Raw genomic sequence first — 18,222 nt, 5'->3', positions numbered from 1 at the left:
TGACCTTTTTTTAAAAATAAAATGAGATGAGCCTCGCGCAATAAAATGCACCAATTGCGGGGCCCTCGATAAATGTTTAATTAAGTATTTAGAATTCAGGATAGACTGTTTAGTGAATTCCACGGTCTTACCCATAAATAATAATACGCTAATCGCTTTAGGCACGATTTTAACAATAATACATTCTTAAGCACGGGTGCGCATTCATGTGACCCAAATCCAAATCCCAAAACATTGAATAAAATGTGTTCCGGATTGCGGGTGCATTTCATGTGACGTAATCCAAAGACATGTTTTAAACAATGTTCACATTCTTGTAAAAATAAAATAAAAAATGATAAAAGCGGTTAAAAAGATAAAACTTGCACATAAGTTCTTATTTGTATAAAAATCAGATAATCAAGCCGAATATAACAGTTGAGCGACCGTACTAGAACCACGGAACTCGAGCGACCGTATTATTTCTGGTACGCAGACTATAATATGGAGTCATTCTTCTCCTCGATTCGGGATTAAAATTGGTGACTTAGGACACCCTAAATCTCTCAAGTGGCGACTCTAAAATAAATAAATAAATCCCGTTTCGATTGTCCTTTAATTGGAAAAAACTCCTTCACCCTCGAGGGGGCGGAAAAAGGAGGTGTGACACCAGGTGCTGGAGAAGGGCACTGAAGGGAACCCCTCGCACCAAAGTAACCAGCTGATGCACTCGGCATAGTAGAACCCTGAGCTGACGGAGCACGAGATGAACTCTGGGCTGGAAGGGCACTAAGTGATGACTGGCCTTGCTGAGTACCATGATAACCATGACCCGAAGATGCCCACGATAACCTAGGCGGGCTGACTGAGCAGGGCTAAAAAAACAAACTCTACCATGCTGGAACTGGCCCCTCAAAAGAGCACCACTGTAACTGCCAGATCCTCGAGGCCTCTTGGCCTCCCTCTCCTCTCGATCATGACGACGAACCGTCTCAATCTCGCGAGCGATATCGACCACCTTCTTGAACGTAGCACCCAACACTCTCTCTCTTGTCATCAGAATACAGAGATGGTAGTTAAGGCCATCAACAAATCTCCTAATCCTCTCACGATCTGTTGAAATCATCCAGACGACATGACGAGCTAACTCAGAAAACCTCGACTCATACTGTGACATAGTCATATCCCCCTGTCGCAACCACTCAAATTGCCTACGCAACTCCTCTCTGCGAGACTATGGTACATACTTCTCCAAGAAGGGAGTGGAGAACTCATGCCAAGTAAGGGGCGCTTCTCCAACCGGCCTACGCCTCTCATACGCCTCCCACCATGTGAAGGCAGCCCTAGTAAACTGAAAGGTGGTAAATGCCACACCTCTAGTCTCAAGAATCCCTGTTGTACGGAGCATCCGCTGATACTTATCAAGAAAACCCTGGGCATCCTCACCCTCAGCACCATTGAATAACGGAGGCTAGAGTCTACTAAACCTCTCAAGACGACGCTGTTCATCATCCAACATAATTGGCACAACAAACTCCTAAGCTGGTGCAATCGGCTGAGCTAGAGGTGCCCCCGTTGTGAGGTGGTCCCTGCACTACCTTCTCAGGTGTGCGAGTAGCAGGAGGTCTGATTTCCTCCCCCGTCCTGTGAAGTAGCTGCTGCTGTAGTGGCTGAAACTGCCTGAGCTAGGCTAGTGCAAACTGATAAGATCTGTGCCAAGGCCTCCTAAAGACCCAGAATCACGATGGGAACAGCTGGTGCCTGAACTGGTGCTGCTGGAGCATCTATAGCTGGAGCCTGATCCGGAGCTAGGGTAGTTGGTGGATCTATAGGTGTTGCCCTCTCTGCTCTACCTCTGCCACAACCACGACCGTGTCTACGACCAGTGGTGGCCTCACTGGGTGGCACTGGTGGTCGTCCACCTCGTCCGGTAGCTCGCCTCCTCACCATCTGTGAGAGAATGGAATAACATAAGTTTAGTATTCGGACCAACAAGTTCGCACGATAAGAATTTCAAGAATATGAAGTTTTTTCCTAAAAAGGTTCTGCAGCCTCTCGAGGATAAATACAGACGTCTCTGTATCGATCTGCGAGACTCTACTAAACCTTCTCACAACTCGTGAGACCTATGTAACCTAGGCTCTGATACCAACTTGTCACGACCCAATTCCTCGAACCCGATCGTGATGGCGCCTCTCGTGAAGACAAGGCCGACCAGACAAAAACACACCACTTCTTTTAAATAGTTAAATACCATATGTAGTCCTAAAACATGATATAATAACCGTAATTTACGGGATTAACGATAACAACAGTAAAAACCATCCCGACACAGCCCAAACCGGGGTGTCACTAGTCATGAGCAACTAGGAAATTCGGATACAAGTCTAATGAACGCTAAATCTGATACAATAGTTCTAAAAACATGAAAATGATAAGATATGGGAGGCACAGGGCTGCGAACGCCAACAACTACCTTGTAGTCTCCGAATCACCGCCTGGACTGGGAGAATCAGCACTCAGGAGTAGACTCTGCGATGCCTGAATCTACACACATAGTGCAGGGAGTAATGTGAGTACTCCGATTCAGTGAGTAAAAATTATAATTAATGGATGTAAGTATGAAAACATGTAAAGGCACAAAACAATTCCATATCAAGCAGTAAAATCACTTAAAGTAGTAAATCAGTGAAGAAATCAAATGATATCCCTTTTCAAAACAAGTAACACAGGTAATTTAATCGGTAAATAATAAGTAGAAATCCACTCCTCAGGCTCAGTATCAATCACTCAGAATAGTATCAGCCCCTCGGGCTCATTCTCAGATCATAATGGGTACCCGCGCTCACTCTGGGTGTGCAGACTCCGGAGGGGCCCCTTACGGCCCAAGCGCTATATCAAGCCACCTCGTGGCATCATCACTCAGCACTCGACCTCGCATCACTCGGCACTCGGCCTCACATCACTCAAGCCACCTCTTGGCACATAAAGTATCTTAGGCCCTCGGCCTCATATCACTCAGCATATCCTCACATATGGCCCTCGGCCTCACTGAGTCCGAAAATCATCACAAGCCCCTTGGGCATTAGTAAAACAGTAGTTCTCAGCCCAAAACATGATGTAGAAATATCATTTAAGTTTCAAATCTGAGTAAAAGTGGCTGAGTTTGTAAAACCGTAGATATCAACAGGACTGAGTTCAAATAATAAGTTAAGCAGTGAGGAAACATTGATAAAAATCGCCGAAGGATCCATATAGTTGGCACGAAGCCCAAATGTAGCAATCAACCCAAATCGTGATGATAACCAATAAATTTCAGTCAAATACGTAGTAAGATCATCAATCGGGACAGACCAAGTCACAATCCTCAGTAGTAAAAAACCCCACGCTCAACATCCAACGTGTGTCTCACCTCAATATAACACTACGATGTGTAATCCGGGGTTTCAAACCCTTAGGACATCATTTACAACCATTACTTACCTAGAACCGACTAATTCTCAAGCTTGTGACACCTTTGCCCCTCGAATTGGCCTCCAAGCGCGTCGAATATATCCAAAATCAGAACGAATGCGCCACAATATTCTAAGGGAACAAAGCCCAAGTGAAAACATTCAAAAAATATCAAAAATCCCTAAATTAGCAAAATCCAAGCCTCGGGCCCACGTCTCAGAATCGAGTAAAATTTACATTTTCAGAATCCTCATACTCTCACGAGTCTAACCATACCAAAATTATCCAATTCCGATACCATTTGGTCCTTCAAGTCATCATTTTATATTTTTGAAAGATTTCATAATTTTCTTTTCAAATTCCATCCCAAATCATGAATTAAATGATGAATTCAATGATAGATTCATGTACTCTAGCCAAATCTGATTTAGAATCACTTACCCCCGATGAATTTCTTGAAAAACCTTCCAAAAATCACCAAAATCCGAGCTCTCTATGTCAAAATATTAAATAAAACCCAAAACATCGCATTTATAGAGTACCCCTCAGATCTCAACCTCCGCGGTCCGCACAGAACCACCGCGGTCTGCGCAAAAGAACCGTGGTCCGTACAAAACCACCGCGGCGTGCACAAAACCACTGTGGTCGCACTTCATTTTGTGCGGTTTGCATCGCACATACTGTGGCCGCAATTCCTTTTGTGCAGTCTGCACGGGTGGGTTCCGAGGCCTGCAACCCTTCTGGACCTGCTACATCTATGATTTTGGCCTAAAACATCTGGAACCTACCCGGAACTCCCGGAACTTCAAACCAATTATAACAACACATCCCCTGACATCGTTCAAACTTGTTCAAAACCTTGAGACACTCACACAACATCAAATCATCATTTTAACTGGGGATTCAATCCTAAGAACTCCAAGAACTCTTAAATTATGCTTTCGATCAAAAAGTCTATCAAATCCCGCCCGAATGACCTAAAATTTTGCACACACATCCCAAAATGACACAACGAAGCTACTGTCACTCTCAGAATTCCATTCCGACCCCTATATCAAAATCTCGCCTATCAACCGGAACCGCCAAAGTATCAACTTCGCCAATTTAAGCCTAAATCTTCTCTACAACTCCAAAACCCATTCTAATCGCGCTCCTATGTCACAAATCACCTCCCGAAGCTAACCAAACCATCAGAACTCAGTTCCAAGCCTTCTAATACATAAGTCAACATCCGGTTGACTTTTCGAACTTAAGCTTTCTTAAAAGAGACTAAGTGTCTCATTTCTTACCAAATCCTCTCCGAACACGAACTAATAAACCTGATCACATAAAACACGGATAACGAAGCATAAAGAAGCTAAAATAGCGAAAAACGAAGCGGTAACTCATGAGACGACTGGCCGGGTCGTCACACTGTGAGCCTGTAATTTGTTCTCTTTAAATGCAGACCTAATTGTTTTTGATTGACGCCTACACTTTTATCCTTTAAAACCTTAGGAAGTTCTAGAACCACCTAAATTAGAGGTCCTAAATACCTCCAGGGCCACAAGGAAGGGACAGGTAGTGCATGCATAGGACATTTTCAAGGTTACTAGAACGCTTTAGGCTATGACAAGGGGGAGGGAATTGGGTAGTAAGGATATGATAACTACGCGCTAATGTCACGTGTAGCCCCTCATTGAGGAGTGATTATCGGGCATTGTGTAGGTGATCCTATAGGCTAATAAACCTAGAGCCCCTCTTTTTCCAACTCCTATATGTTTTAAATGAATTTACTTCTCTTTACATATGTTGAAACCTTTTCCCTGGTTTTCATTACTTTAACCATACATGTACTTAGAATGTCAAAACATTCCTTTACTTACAAGAAAGTGTTAAAATTATTTATTTGCTAAAATGACTAATTCACATAGTATAAGTTTGGTCGGGACCCACCGTTGTGGACCAAGAGGGGTGCCTAACACCTTCCCCTCAAGGTTATTTCGATCCCTTACCCTAAATCTCTAATAATGCAAACTAGTCTAAGAGTTAATCGCTCTAGGTGCCCTAACGCACCATAATCCGTTAGGTGGCGACACTTCAATACCTAATTCCCAAAAAAGGAAATGAGTTATTACCCCCACGAATGTTCGAACCAGACTTCTCTCTCCACGGAGGGAAAAAGGGGGGCGCGATTGGTGTAATAAGGAGCTCAGCAAGCAGAAATAACAGCAACAACAGTGAAATCACAGTTTCTCGGTAGTCCCAGCTACCATAACTTCCAGAACTACACTGACCTAATTCCTTTATAGCCAAGGATATGTAGGCAACCTCGGAAGCAAGGTTTGGTCAGACTTTTTCCAAAAGATGCTTCCTGTGGAGTTTCAAACGGGCAAAAATCGCTTGTAATTGCTCATTTTATCATTGCCAGAAAATCCTTTGTGTTCCCGAGCAAAGAGGGGCAATTGTGAGCGTGTGATTTTTGCCCTATATGAAATACTCCTATAAAAATCAAAGAAATATATTTTTTCTAATTATTTGCCATTTTATAGGATTTTTTGTAAGATTTTATTAATTGTTTGTATTTTTGTGCACGTTAAATTTTTGTTGGAAAAACATCAAAAAACAAAAAAGCATCATGCATTGCATTTAAATTTTGTTTTCATATTTTTAGGATTAATTGGTTAATTAATTACTTTAATAAAATAAAAATCGCAAAAATTAGCTCATTTTTACATTCTTAGCTTTTAATTTTTGATTATCAATTTTTTCTATTTCAATTTAGGATCAACTAATTGTTATAAATTTTATAATTGGATAATTATCTTAATTTTACAATTTAGATTAATTTAAGAATTTAATTTAGGATTTTTAATTAAAGAAAAACGAAGAAAAAGGAAATAAAAAACGGAAATGTTAAGGTTGTAATTTGAACTTGGGCTGATTTTTTTATACCCAAATCCACCCCCAAACCCAAGCCCAAAACCTAGCCTACCCAGTCCAACCCCATTTACCCAAAACAACCCCGTTTAGCCCTTTCTAACCCTAGTCGTTGGATCATTTTGATCTAACGGCTCAGAACTCATGCATCCCTTGCTATATAACTATCCTAACAGACCCCATACCCTCAGAACACCCCCACTCTCCTGTCTCTCTCCCAAACCTCAATCCTAGCCGCACTAAATTTCCCCCACTGGCTCCGCCGCCAGTAATCGCCTCACGGCGGCGGAGCACTTTCAAATCGAACCAAACTCACCCCAGACTATATCCTTCTTCCCATCAACCCCCAATCTCTCACTAATTTCCCCAAAATACCTCTCAAATTTGACTAATTTCAGATCTAAAAATCTGAAAACCCTAAAGAAAATCACACGGGACGAATTCAAGCAAACATATGGCTCAAACCTACGTGAGTCAGTTACACTTGACAAAATTAATTTATTCATGTTGGTTTGACTCATTTCAACCTCGCCAGAGTCCGGCCAAATCCGGCCAAGTCTTTTTTTCGACCAAACTGTTACCCCCTTTGACTTTCTTTCTTTGTTTAATTATTATTTTGAAATTAGCTACCTAGGTTAGGTTTTGTCTTTGCGATCTAATCTTGAACTTTTAGTATTAGGTTTTTCATAATTTTCTTTGATCTATTTGTTCAATGCCTGTTGTTGATTGATTCTGAATTGATAAGTTTTGCATGTTTATCTTTTCTTTTTGCTAGTTTCTCTTGTTGTTAGGTTTAATTTCTAGCTAATTGACATTGATTTGTTAACCTAGGGTTTCATGCTATCTTATTGTTCCTGGTGTTAGTTCCTAATATGTATTAATTAGTCGATTTTCATTATAAGTAATCATGCATGTTAGATATCGGAACTGTTTGTTTGAGTTTAATTCCTGACCCAAATAATTTATCCTGAATTGTTACTAATCATATGTATTTTAGAATTGAATTACTTGAATTCTGATTTTGTTAGTTAGTGGATTATTAGTTAATCTTAAATGATTAGTTAACTATACCCATTTAGGATTACTACTACTACTTTTGAAGCAATTCAAAGTTTAGTTCAGCCATTAATGTTAATTAAATAACATTAATTAGTTCAAATTAGTCAACTTAGTTATCTCTTAGGTGTTTAATATAAGCTGTTTTGAGTTGCCTGATTTCAGGAATTCATTAACAGTTGATTATTGGCAAATGAGGCCCAATTAGTTAGGCCCAAAATTGGCCAATTATGTAGCCCAGGCCCTGGATCACAAAGGGGGAATTACAGGGGTATTTCAGGGTAATTTAGGAATTCTAACTGAAGAATATCAGCTATAACTGCTTAGGAAACTTCTAGAATTAAGATAAGGGACCAAAATAAAATAAGAAAAGATATTAAGTCAGAATTTCTGGGTAAACGGTAAAATTTCAGAAGTAAAAAGGGTATAAAAATAGAAGAAGTTTCTAGAAAAGTGTACAGTTGTCCTAGCTGTTATAAAAAATATGCTGAAAAATAGGATAACGAGGACAGCGGTACTAGAACTGTTAGGAAAAACAATACTATTTTTAGAATTAGGATAAAGAATATTCCTAAAAAAATACCCACCCTAGGCAGTCTATATATAGATACTATCATTCTAAAAATGACATACATTCATCAGCATTTTTCTGCACCCAAAAGCTCTGAAAACAAAAGAGAAAAACTCCCTGAAACCTTTTTCCTGAAAACTTTAATTTTTCTGATTAAACTTCTAGGCTAAGTTTCTCATACTCTGATTTTGGAAACATCGAGTGTTGATTCTGTTTTTCTGGATTTGGTTTTACACTGCTGCTGTTTGGGTTTACCGGCTGATTCATCTTTAGATTCCAACCAGCCGTTTCACTTGTATTGTGACTTGTTTTTTACTGTTTAAGAGACCTAATTTTCTTGGCTTGGTCTATTTTGTTGTAATTAGGTATTTGCCTTGAATCTAAGACTCAATTTTGGCATGAATAAGCTGATAGCTCTCATCTGTTCTATGAAGTCTTGATTATCTTTTGTCACGTATTGATTCCTTTACATTTAGCATGTTAATTAATAAACTTTGTTTCATTTAAACCCCTAAGTTTCTTTTCTATTAATTAATGTGTTGATATGAAAAGAGCAAAAGTTTATGGCTCTACTATGTGTCTGTTTGAACTAGAATGTTTACTTTATACTTATGAGTATATTTCTGACTTAACTGAATCTGAACCTTGACTATTTGACCTTGTTTTCTTGCTGTTTTCTTTCTGCCTGCTCTACCTTTCTTTTAGTTGATAATATATTGTTAAATGAATTCTTTATAACTATTGAAATTTCCCCTTTATTTCTGATGCTTGTATGTGAGTGGCAATAAGGCAAAGAAGTTTCAGAGTTGGAATTGAAGGCTTGACTTGTGGGAAGCAGCTCTATAGCTAAACTTCTTGCAAGCTGAAGCTGGTTCGAAAGATTTTGTAATAGCTGGAAGGCTCAGAATTAAGAAGAAAATTACTCTTAGCTTAAACTTTTCTTTCTAAGACAGATAGTTGTATTTAGAAGTATATTGTAGTTGATGGACTGTCAAAACCATTTAGAATGTCTTACTTTCGAGCTTGATTATGTATGACTACTAGTTTAAGTTCATAACAGGATGCTTTACTTTGTAATAAGCATAACCCCCATATTTGTAGAACTGTTTGAATACAGTTTGGGCCAGACTTGCGAAAACCAATCTTGACAAGTTTGGGCCCAGGCTAATGGGCCTGGGCATTAAACTCAAATAGCTTGACTTATGTTTCTTTGCAAAATCGTAATAGTGCAAATTAATCTCCAAACTTGGGTTATTTTATTTCATATTTTAAATTTCCTACTTAAAGTGATTTGGTTTTGACAAGCATGTATCATGTAAGTCGTAGCTTAAAATATAGAGGTAGATAGGCCCAGCCAGTAAATAACCATAACTGGGCCCGCCTAATATAAGCCCAACACGGGCCAGCCTTTGGTTAAAATCGGACTCAGCAAGAGTCATTGAATCTCTTCAATCCTGGAACAAACTCCAGCCCAATACAGCTTTAAAATTGGTGATCAACCCTTAATTAAATGAGCAATGGGCTATTGTTGGCCCAAACCCCTTATCCAAATTGTTTTAAAAGATCTTCACCCTAAGTTTGTCTATAATTAAACGTTTCTTATTTAATTAATCTTCAATAGGGACATCCGTTAGCTTTATTTAGTTAAGTACAAATCTTTTAAAATAAATCGAGGCGTGCCATTCACAATCAAATCACTTAAATCTATGGCCCTCATATTAGTATTATAACTTAGTATAGAAAATATTTTTAAACATTCGTAATTTGCTTTAGGCACGTTTATAATAAAATCGTCATAACTATGGGAACGATTCCCGTGACGTAGTTATGACACCTAATTTCCAAATTCGAGGGTAATGTGATCCGGCCATAACTTCTAATAAATTTAAGGCAAAATACATAGGTTACCCCCTGAACTATGGACCAAATCCCTGTTACACACTTTTTGCGGATGATAATAACCTTACACACTCAACCTTTAGAGGGTGTGTCTAAGACATACCTCTTTGTCTACGTGGCAAGTGCGTGTTTTACAAACAAAATAAAATGTCTGAACAGTAAAAAACTGTATATCTGATACTTTATTTGAAGGGTCCAAATTTAATAAAACTTATCCAACGGTTAAATGAATTTTCTTTTTTCCTTTTCCAATATCTTCCATTTTTCATTTTTCTAGAGTAATCTGGTTCAAATTGAAGATAAAACCGATGTTTACTATCCATTTTCTTCACTTTCAATGAAGAAATCCAATTCAAATTGTAACAGATCGAGGGATGGTTCCCATGACATGATTCGCAATGTGTATCAAACAAACAAGTGTACGACAATCATAACTTGTTCCAGAATAATTTCATAAAAGCGGTTATAAAAGTAAAAAATGCACAATAGGTTTAAAACATGTAGTCAATCAGATAATAGGCCAATTATTAATAGTTTAAGCGACCGTGCTAGAACTACGGAATTCGGGAATGACTAACACCTTCTCCCGGGTTAACAGAATTCCTTACATAGAATTTCTGGTTCGTACACTTTTAAATAAAGTCGTAAATTTCCTTGATTCAGGATTTAAAATAAACCGGTGACTTGGGACACCCTAAACTATTTCAAGTGGTCACTCCAAAATTTAATAAATAATCTCATTTCGATTAATGTCACTTTAATTGAAAAAACTCCCTTATATCCCACCTCAGGCGGGAAAAAGGAGGTGGGACACTATATAAATATCTGAATGAATAATATGTACAATGTGCTTTGACTATACCCTCTGAAATTATTATGTATTTCTTAGGTTAGGAGTCAAATTAATCAAATTCTTCAGTGATTTTGGAAGACACGCATTAGCTTATTATAAGTACTTAAAATGAACTTCTTAATCTGGTCCTAAAGTACGATTCAATGGGTATATACTTGAGAGATGTTGGAGTTACCTGTACAATAGGTTGGTGGAATTTATCTACCTTTTATTTCATAGTTATTGATTTTTAACTTAGAGCTATTACAACCCAATAGAACAAGGTCTTTTAATATATGCTTTTTGATTAGGGATTTACAATGTTTATGTACATTGATTTTTGACCTCGCTAAATTTTGTTTTTGGGCGAGATATATTGTTGTGGTCTTCTGTTTTGTGCAATTATAATAAAGTGAAAGTTGTGCGATGTCGTTAACTGGCTAAATGAGTTGGTGTCACGACCTACAAACTAACCCTGTCATGATGGCTGGTACTAGGCAAGCCGATACATTACCAATACAATTCGATATATTCACTTCAAAGATAGTTCCAAAGCTATTTAATATAAAGCCTTCATAAAGGAGTTCAAATCAAAATAAAGTGCAGAAGAAAGTCTGACATCGGGGTGTCACTAGTCATGAGCATCTACTACAACCGTCTGACAATATCAAGACCAACATAATCTAGAAATAACTGAATACAATTAAGGGTTGATAAAGAGGGAGGAAAGCAGGGCTGCGATCGCCAGACAACTACCTTGCTAAATCCGATGGATCTACAACTGAATAATCAACACCCGCTACCGTGTCCAGAAATGCCTGGATCTGCACACAAGGTGCAGGGAGTAACGTGAGTACACCAACTCAGTAAGTAACAATAGTAAATAAAGACTGAAAAGTAGTGACGAGCAATAATGCAAGTAAAATTCATATCGTAGAAACTCAGTAAAATACGGCACGCTTTTAAAACCATATTTTGAATCAAATCAGCTTGTTTAAAACCAGTTCCACTAAAATCTTTTAAAACATCTTTCAACAGTTTTCGAATAAAGTTTCAAATGCAAAAGTGAGCAAAATGATGAAACCATGAACAACCCCTTGGTCAAACTTTACTCGTATACATCCCCTAGGGCAAATATCACTCATATATAGCACCTCAGGCGAACATCACTCATATACAGCCCTGCGGGCATACATCACTCATATACAACCCCTCCGGCAAACCTCACCATCACTCATGCCTCCCAGTCACTCGGCACTCAGTAGGTACATGCGCTCACTAGGGGTGTGCAGATTCTGGATGGGTGTAACGACCCGGCCGGTCGTTTTATGAGTACCACTCCGTTTCTCCCATTTATGCTTCTTATTGCCTTGTTCAGCTGTATTTTGTGTTATCGAGTTGGTTGGCTCAGGTTCGTAGAGGTTTTGGTAAGGTTTGAGACACTTAGTCTCTTTTGAGGAAGCTTATGTAGGAAAAGTCAATTGGATATTGACTTATGTGTCAAAGGGCTTGGATGTGAGTTCTGATGGTTCGGATAGCATTGGGAGGCAATTTGGGACATAAGAGCGCGATATGAATATGTTTTTGAGGTCCGGAGTGGATTTAGGCTTGAATTGGCAAAATTGGAATTTTGGCATTTTCCGATTGATAGGTAAGATTTTGATATATGGGTCGGAATGGAATTTCGGGAGTTGCAGTAGGTCCGTTGTGTCATTTGGGATGTGTGTGCAAAATTTCAGGTCATTCGGACAAGGTTTGATAGACTTTTTGATCGAAAGTGAAATTTAGTAGATTTTGGAATTCTTAGGATTGAATCGGATGCAATTTGGTGTTTTGATGTTGTTTTGAGCGTTCCAAAGATTGGAAAAAGTTTGAATGATTTTATGGGATATGTTGACATGTTAGGTTGAGGTCCCGGGGGCCTCGGGTAAGTTTCGGGTGGTTAAACGGACCATTTCAAGTTGTGAAAAGTTGTAGAAAAAATCTGCTATAGTGTTGCAGATAACAGTGCTTCGCGTTCGCGAGTGGGCCCTTGTCTTCGCAAAGGGTTGGAGTCAGGAAGCATCACATTTGCGGGAGAGCAGACGCGTTCATAATGGTAGAGCTACTGAGGCATCGCGTTCGCGAGGGTGTCGTCACGTTCGCGTAAGAGGGATTTTTGGTCAACCTAAGTTTATGCTTCGGGAACGCGAGAGGTTGACCGTGTTCGCGAAAAAGGAATTGACTCCCTTGGAAGAATGTTTTAAAAGCTCATTTCCGCGATTTTAGGCATAAGTTCCTCCATTTTTGGGCGATTTGAAATTTTTTGAAGGGGATTGAAGAGGGAATCGAGGGGGAACACTCGGAGGTAAGATTTATGGACTTTATACTCAATCCTAATGTGTTTTCTACCTAATTAATCATGGAATTTAAACCTAATATTGAAGAACTAGGGCTTATAATTGGAGACCTAAAATTAGGGATTTGAGGGATCAATTGTGGTTGGATTTTGGTGATTTTGATATGAATGAACTCGGGAAGTGATAAGGAGTCTATTGATGTAATTTTTACCGGAATCCGAGACGTGGGCTCGGGGGTCGGGATTGGCTAATTTTTTGATTTATGTTGTAATTTTATTTCTTTCGAGCGAGCTTTGTTCCCTTAGCTTATTTTGATGGTTTTGCACTAATTTTTGTTAGATTTGGAGCATCCGGAGGCCGATCCGATAGGCAAGGGCATGCAGGCTAGAGTTCAGGCCGGATAAAGGTGAGTAATGATTGTAAATATTGTCCTGAGGGTATGAAACCTCATATTTCACATCGTTGTGCTATATTGAGGTGACACACACGCTAGATTATGAGCATAGGGTCGTGCACCATTGAGGATTGTGACTTAGTCCATCCCGAATGACTGTTTTACCGTGTATTTGAATGAAAACTGTTTGCTATTATCATGTTATGGTCCTCGTGCCATATTTGGGCCTCGTGCGAACTATTTGGACCCTTAGAGGATTTTTACTACTATTTCCTCACTGTTTTGATTTTATATCTGTACTCAGTCATGTTATATTATACTGTTTTCATAATTCAACCAAGTTTACTCTATTTTTAAACCTTTAAATGATATTTTGGGTTGAACATCATATTGCACTGTGCCCGAGTGGCTTTTTAAAGATTTCTAACTTAGTAGGGCTGAGGGCCTGCATTGTGATATTATTATGGGATCAGGATGCACGCCGCAACAATGTTGTACTGATTATGATTATGATACCGAGGGCCTGAGTTGTACGCCACAAGGTGGCTTGATATGAGGTCGAGAGCCTATTGATTATGCCACGAGATGGTTTGATATTGCGCTTGGGATGTATGGGGTCCCTCCTGGAGTTTGTACACCCCTAGTGAGCGCGGGTACCCATTGTGATATGAGATTTAGCCCAAGTGGCTAGTGTTGTTGTCACGCCCCCTTTTTCTCGCGAAATCGGGTTTATGATATTTTTTGGTTGGGACGACTCTTTCCTTTTGGAAAGGGGTTTGCATTTTTGAAGAGTCACCACCTAACGATTTAAGGTGCGTTAGGGCACCTATAGGGTTCATTTATAACTACGTTTGATAACCAGAGACAGGGTAAAGGCTTGAAATTATCCTAAGGGGAAGGTGTTAGGCACCCCTTAGGATCCATTAGTGTGGTTCCCGGCCAGATAGTTTTTCTGAATTTGTACAATTAGCAAATAAACAAGTATTGCTCAGATAATAGGGAATTTAAGTATAAATACACACGTGTTTGAATAAAAACAAATTAATGAAAAGCAAGATTTTAAAAAGAATTACAATCTAAGCATATTTGTGAATGTAAAGGGGGTGTCCTAGGTTTGTTTATAATATGGATCACATCAATGCAATACCCGGTATGACACTCCTCAAAGAGGAGCTACACGTGGTATTAGCGCACCGGTCATCATATCCATATCCACCCTTTCCCGTCTCGTGAAGGTAATTAAAGCGAGGGATGGTCTCGATCCCTATTCCATGTTGTTACCCGTCCCTTACCATCAGTCCTAGAGGAATTTAGGACTCCTATCCAATAAAGGAATTTCTAGACAGACCCTCAAGTTTAAAGGTAAAATACTAAAGTGACATATAATAAACAAGTAGGACTTCAATTAAGGGGAGCATGGAAGACAAATGAAAGGCTCAGATATACCTCCACACACAGTACACATAAACAGCATGACTCATACACAATTAAGGTCTAAATTCAGATCCTAAGCATGGTATCTAAGTGATAACAGCAGAGTCAGATTTATTACGTGACTCAGGGAAGAAGTCCTAATCAAGCTTGCCTACTGATTTTAACATGCTGACAGTTAAACATTAATCACAAAGACGGTTCTGGTTTTTATTTTAAAGTTGATTACCTAAGACTTGCCTAAGCGTAAAATAATATGCAGCAGTTACCAAAATTATTAAGAAAAACAGCTTGGAAGTTATTTTACCTAAAGCATGTTGTTCTAAATGTTGAAAAGACATGCAGGGATTATGACCAGTTTCACTTAAACAGGATAATCAAACATGAGACTATTTTTATGTCCTTTTTCATGCATCAGTAGTTTAACTAGGTGTGACTGAGCGAGCATGAACAAGATCCTAAAATAGGGTATCTAACGTGTACATATGAAAATGCAGAATGATTGCAAAATTCCTAAAACATGATTTCTAAATGCCCGAAGAGTTCTAGCATGACTTCAAGACGTGTAGGAGCAACAATTTTTCGTTGATGCTGTTATTTAGCCTAAAGTAGGATTTCTAAGTGGTAAAGTGATACCAAATGAGATGCTGAAACAGTAAACCTAAGAATATGGTCTCTAATACATGAGATGCTTTGAATGGGTTGATCTTACACATGGATTCTAATGCACGTATAGGAAATGTAACCTAAGACATGGTTTCTACCCATTGATGTTGATATCATATATAACTACCATCCCTTTTTCACTAGCCAACCCCAATACTTGTTTACAACAGATTATTACAGACTAATACTGAAATAAATTACATAAGTAGAAAAAAAAAAAGTTACACTATAGAGATCCTGAAAACAGGCCCAGATTTACAACACCTGATTAGGACTTCCTCTCTGAGTGATGTGATAAATCACCTCAAATGCCAAGATTGTACCATAGCCTTTCTGATATCTAGGTGTATAAGAGTTCCCTAAGGACCTCAAGAGATCCCGGGCATTGCTCACACCCAGATTTCATCGCAAAGACAGAGTGAGTGCAGTGTGCAAAGGCCAACTTTTGTGTGTCCAAGTTTAGAGGGAGCTTAAGGGTCCCAAGTAAAGGCTCACACAAAAAGGGCAGAACTTAGTGGTCTAAGAGTAGAGTGAGAGTGCTTGTCATAGTGTTGAAAAGATTTAAGCAGGAAAACATTTTGAAAGACTTGTTTCAAACAGTTTTGTAAAACAACAGGGGGGAGTTGTTCAATAGGGCAGTTTTGAAAAGAGAGTAGAGTAATAGTCCAAACACAGCACTCAAAACAGGTTCTCATCTAACCAAGGAACATAGGACCAAGGCAGGTTCAGCAACCACAAACATGGGTAGTGGGGTTTGGGGACACATAGGTTACATAAGTAAACACACAGTTGCAAGAATTCTCAGGTATAGAATCGGTAATATGCTGAGGAGTTAGAGAACAAAGAAACATGTAACTTGAGGATAGCCAACTATCTTTTGCACAGAGAGGTTCTTGCTAGAAATCAAAGTAAACACAAGTAAAGAAGGGCTACATTGGGGTATATTAGGAAGGGGAATAACAATTTTATAAACATGATGAGTCTAAGGAAGGGGAGACATTCAGAAGCATGCTGATGAAGTAAACATATCAATTACAAGTTGAATCAATAGGATCATAAGTGAAAAACATACTAGAAACAAAATGAAATGAAGCAGTAAAAGGAACACATTATTTTGAAACTTGTATTGAAATCAGAACATACCAGTAAAGAAGTAAACCAAAAGTGAGGGGGCAAGAGAGTAAAGTAATCAGCCTTCGCTTGTAGCCGGCTGACTTAAAATAATAACAAATAACCAGAGAAAAGAGACAGCAGAAGAATGATTTCTCTTTGTGTGAGAAAGGGCTTTTTTAACTATTGTGTTCGTCTCTGTAATGAAATGAGAGGAGAGTATATATAATAGTTTGAAAGCTAGGTAAAATAAGGCAATAATCAATTGTTCAGCAAATATAGAAGTGCAGAATAAATTAAGAACAGAAATCAGCCAAGTTTTCCTTAATTAAGGGAGTAATGTACCAATGGTAGAAAGCAAGTAACAAATAAGGAAAGATTTCAAACAATATAGGTACATAATATGTAATTAGGAATAGATACATAAGGGTCTAATTAAGGAAATACCAGTAGGAATCAATTAATAATACAATCAACCACATAATAAAGTAAAAAATAATTTAAGGGTTATGAAAATAGGAAAATAATAGCAAAAAATCAGTATAAGGGTATCAACACAGTAAATCAAGTATTCACGAATCGGAAAATGGTACTATATTAAGGGAGATAGTATAGACTTCCATGAATAAACCAATAAACGGAGTATAAACAGGATGAACCAAATCGGAAACCTTAATAAGACATTACTAGGGTGAAAATCATAAAATACTCTAATTAATCAAAGCATATTCATGAGAATCAAACATACAGGCAAATCGAATGAACAAATAGTAAAGACGAACTCAAAATCCAAAACTAAAGCCAAAAATTAGGGTTTTCAACATATTAACTCGAATAAAGGAGAAGGCTCTAACAAACATTTAACCACAATGAGAGTCGTAGATTAATACCAAAAAAAATCAGAAGAAAGCATTTTTGAAAAGGTGTTTAAGAACCCTAGTTCGAAGATGAAGAGTTACATTAGAAAAATCGGAAAAACCTTTGAGGAAAACAACAAAAGCTCATAATATGCACAGTTCTAAGACAGATATAAAAGAAATTGGAAAGTCTTAAGAGTTAGGGTTTCAAAGAACGCAGAGAAGATGAGAAAACCTTAAAATGTTACCGGTTTTAGCTGAAAAAGTCATAGATCTTACTCGAACGACCGGATGTGGCCGAAAAATGGCATGAAAGACCATGGGTAGGAGTTGAACCCTTAGGGTACTGTCAAACCGGCGTGGGGTGAAGCAGATGCCAAGAGATGGTGAGAGGTCATGGTTTCCGGTGAGGGAGGTGGACGGAGAAGGTGGACAGGGTCCATCAGAGATGAGGGGAGAAAAGAAAGTTCTAGAGAGAACCAGAGATAGAGAGAGCGAGATAGAGAGACCGGTTGAGGGAGAATGAGATACGGAGAGGGGGTAGTCCTAGGGTTTTATTATGGTAAGAGGGATCTGGACTGTTGATTGAAATTAATCAACGGTTTAGATTGAGTGAGGGATTGGGCTAGGTGGTATGATGCATTGGGCTTGGGTCTGGTGGGTTATTAAATTTGGACCAGGTTTAATTAGGCTATAATTTAAATAAGAATGGCTAA

The 18,222-nt window shown here is 38.6% G+C and overlaps 1 long non-coding RNA gene across 1 annotated transcript; it reads left to right on the top strand.

The window, feature by feature from the left end:
* The first annotated feature begins 6,537 nt into the window (after positions 1-6,537).
* On the top strand, positions 6,538-9,081 carry LOC107780978 (uncharacterized). Its single transcript, XR_001646932.2, has 2 exons — positions 6,538-6,820; positions 8,758-9,081. It is a non-coding gene; the product is annotated as an uncharacterized LOC107780978 (long non-coding RNA).
* Positions 9,082-18,222: the final 9,141 nt, after the last annotated feature.

This window comes from Nicotiana tabacum, chromosome 6 (genome assembly GCF_000715075.1).
Source record: "Nicotiana tabacum cultivar K326 chromosome 6, ASM71507v2, whole genome shotgun sequence".
Classification (NCBI taxonomy): Eukaryota; Viridiplantae; Streptophyta; class Magnoliopsida; order Solanales; family Solanaceae; genus Nicotiana; species Nicotiana tabacum.
Note: the sequence above shows the minus strand (reverse complement) of the source record. Positions and strands in the feature narration are given on the sequence as shown.